Raw genomic sequence first — 3,997 nt, forward strand, 5'->3', positions numbered from 1 at the left:
CAGGGTTATGCAGGTGTTACGTAGCCTGACATACCCCCCGCGGTAAATTACATTACCTGTATAACTCCCTAATGGCCTGGCTGCATTGATGTGTGACAGTGTGACAGGAGAGTGATCATGATAATAGTCTATCTACTCTCCCTGAGTGGCCTGGCAGCTTCTGCAGCTACAAACACAGCAGTTTATCTGATGGGATGTTTAAACAGGACTCCTGTCTGCATGTTTGGATACATACACAGACATAATCCTATAAGCACTTCTACACATTTTCATCATAAATCAGCCTACCAAATGTTTAATAATTTTCTTTTTAATCAAATTACGTTTCTAATTGGAAAAGGATTGCAATTTTTTCAGCATACACTTTGTTCATTATTAAAACGTGTTTACTTTCATTACTAAAAGTCAAAAAGTCTATTGTAAAAATTGCATATTTGTTAGTGTTTCATGTAAGCCAACTATAAAAATCAAGTTAGCACAGAGCGAATCCCTTCCTCTTCCTATGCAAATGTTTACTATCAATTGTGTTTTGCCCCTTCTTGCAATATCTTCTCCACTCCCAGGTCTAACCTCTGAACTTTGAACATGGCCCTTGCATCGCCCACAGCCAGGTGAAGGCTCTTCGTTGTTATTGGAATGAGAGTTCAGGACCAATCCACATGTATAGCTGAATTCACTGTTAATGGTAATTTCGCAAACTATAAAACTACACACTGAAAAAACATTGACTGTAATTAAATGGATTATGTCAACACATTTCACATAACTGTATTATGTTAGTTAAAAGCAATAATATTAAGTTTAAATACAAAATATTAGGTTCAACTTCATATTATTGCTTTCAACTAATCTAATACAGTTATGTGAACATTTGTGACGTTACACATTTGTTTAAAGTCAATGTTTCAGTTTTCTCAGTGTATAACTACTAAAAAGATTATTAACAAATAAATCAGATAAAAACTTTATTTGTATCCAAAAGAGAATCTCCTATGTTGTAACAGTACAAGTTTCCATTCATACATAAAAATACTTAAAATATGATAACTTGTGTCGTTTTGCACACAAATATTATATATATATATATATATATATATACTCTATACATACATTACCTATATTTAATTTTTATTTTATTTAATCGTTTATTTGAACCGGGACAGTGCATATCGATGAACACTTTAAAACAAAACAATGCTTACAAGTGTAAGTGAGCCGGATTTGAGCTTTAAGCTAATTTCCATCCGTAGTCCCGTCACATACAACATACAAGAACATGACATTTATATACATGGCAAAAATAAATACATGACATGCAGAAAGAGCATGAGCAGCATACAAGCATTTACCACATGGCAGTACAATGTAGCAGCTATGATATATAAAGTGCAAGATAAGATAAAAGTGCTACATAAAGTGCAAGAGGAGATACCCCTGTATTAAAGTGCATTTAGCGGTGATTACACGTCTGTTTGTTGCTCAACCATTCTTTAAGTTGTCCTTTAAAACTATTGAGAGTGGGACAATCCCGTATCTCAGTAGGAAGGCTATTCCACAATGAGCTGCCTTTAATGGAGAGGACATTTTGTCCAAAAGTGGTCCGTCTACTCTACGGTGGACTTCACAGTCTCCTCTGGTTTCTGACCTAGTGCAGCGTCCAGCGTCCCAAAAACGCTTAAAAGACTTAAAATGGTCAAAACTCAAGAAATTGTGTTTTTCAAGGATGATACAGTGGTGGTATGACTGTGGCTTTTTGTCAAACACCTTGATAGCTCTCTTGTACAGCTGTTCAAGAGAGCTATCAAGGTTCTTATTGGTTTCAGGTTTGTGGCACAAGCAAACGACCAGTTTGTCAAACAGTATTCAATGTGGGATAGAATCATACAGTGGAGATATGACTTTGCAGCATTGGCAGTTAAGAAGGGTCTGATTTGTTTAAAATGTAGAAAGTTGAATTGAATGGTATTGGATACAAATATATGTAGATATTTTGAATCACAGAGGATGTATTTACAAAAATATAGACTACAAATGTATTTTAACCGCAATGTCACGGTATAGCAAGAGATGGAAGTCTCCATACGATTTGCTACAGTTAGAGTGTACTGTACATGAAATTGCTTTTGTAGGTTATTTTTCCATGTACCATGTACCTTTGGTCCTTTACAGACAATAATGATGATGGCCTGCTTTTCAAGAGCCACATGGCACAGGTACAGTATGTGCTCTTCAAGTGGACTTTTATCACAAAATGTTCACACTTTTTTATGACTCTTGTTAAGTGTCCCTACAGGCGGCTCAATCACACTGATGTCTCAACAACAGCTCTCGCACAACAGCAAATCGGGGGTCACTGCACTTCCTCATCGTGTGGACTATCATCTGTAATAATCTGCTGTTTTGAAAGCTGTGAAGCCCTCAGTCAGTTGCTCACAAAGTGGGGGAAAGGTGAAGGATGCTTGAAGCCACTAATGGACTGCACACGAGGCCTGGTGGCTGCTGTTTGTTCACCTTGTTGTATTCTCCAGCTCAGCAGATGTTGCTGTTGGTCACCTGTCATTTTAGGGAACCGCCTGTTCCTTCATAGCACTCAGGAAGTGAACATAGGCAACAGTAGTAGTAGTGTTAAAGCTTACATACTGTATGGTAAATAGACATGGCACACATCTTTTATTCCTGTGAATAAGCATTCAACAATTCATATATCCTCCAAGTAGCATTTCAATTTCATCAGTTTGTTATATTCACATATTCTGGAAACTATACACGGATTGTACATAATCAAGAATTCAAAGATCTCCTAAAACATAATATGTAATATATTCTGAAAACACAATTAGGTCCATACATCTGTTTGGAATTGGCATTGATTATTAAATGAACGAATTATTCAACTGCACATAATAGATAACGCTTCATGTCTCAGTCTGAGTTTATTGTGCTTTCACATCCTTTTTCTTCCATCGGATATATTCACCCGTCAATGATAACACGTCAATTTAATTTTTTTTTCTGTTGAAGAAACTCAATAAACTCTCTTTTTTTCATCAGGCAAAGGTGGTCCCACACACTGCTCAGCCGGGGTTCTACTTCTGGTAACTGTGAGATGTCCCACCTGTAGGCGCCCATCACAAGGCTTACTGCTTCTTACCAGCAAAGGTAATCAAAAAATGCATGTCTGATATCTGATTGCAGCTAAACGTCCAAAAAACAACAAAAGCTTATCCCATAAAGAAAAATACATTAATCTCTTCTTAGCAGCAACGTAGACTTATTAATTGTTACATATTAACAACACTGGATTGTGCTTCCACTTTGATATCACGTCCATTAGACTAACCAGGGGCTGGTAGCAGTGTTTGAATTATGCAAAGCTTGATCAGTGCAGACCAGAGCAGCTCTCCAGGCAACCCTCATTAATAACATTAATAACATTAATAACAGCGGTGTAGCAAATGCTCTCCAAAGGCACATTACCCCAGTAAGACATTAGCATGGGGAGGAAAGGGCTTTGGTGTCATTAATTACTTCATTACGCAAAATGCTGATTTCTTTCCTCGTGGGTTGTCCTTTTATAATCATACGAAAGTGGTGACCCAGGAATGTTCCAGATTCAGATAATGGACAAAAATCAGTTCTGATCTTACTCCTTATTGAGAGCACAGCGGTGTACAGGGAAAACCTTGGATACCCCTATGGTGATAATGGGGTTAACCATTATTAACACACACAAACACACAAGCTGAGAGACAAACACACACTTTATCTGTTGGAAAAGAAGAGACAAGCCCACATCAGAAACGTAAAATCAGCTTTGCCATAAAAAGCTATCGTAATTTGCTTTCGTCCCACTGCATGTGGCCTGTTCAAACACCAGTGTGTGGATTTGTGTGTGTCTGAGAGAGAGAGAGAGAGAGAGAGAGAGAGAGAGAGAGAGAGAGAGAGAGAGAGAGAGAGAGAGAGAACATGTTGGCACAGGGTTGTACTCTATGGGTGC

At 37.7% G+C, this 3,997-nt stretch overlaps 1 protein-coding gene across 1 annotated transcript in view; it reads right to left on the reverse strand.

Annotated features, from left to right (window-relative positions):
* LOC104945015 (protein cornichon homolog 3-like) overlaps positions 1-3,997 on the reverse strand; it is a 90,187-nt gene that overhangs the window by 58,008 nt on the left and 28,182 nt on the right. The window lies entirely within an intron of this gene.

Source organism: Notothenia coriiceps, unplaced genomic scaffold (assembly GCF_000735185.1).
Source record: "Notothenia coriiceps isolate Sejong01 unplaced genomic scaffold, NC01 NC01_scaffold00009009, whole genome shotgun sequence".
Taxonomy (NCBI): Eukaryota; Metazoa; Chordata; class Actinopteri; order Perciformes; family Nototheniidae; genus Notothenia; species Notothenia coriiceps.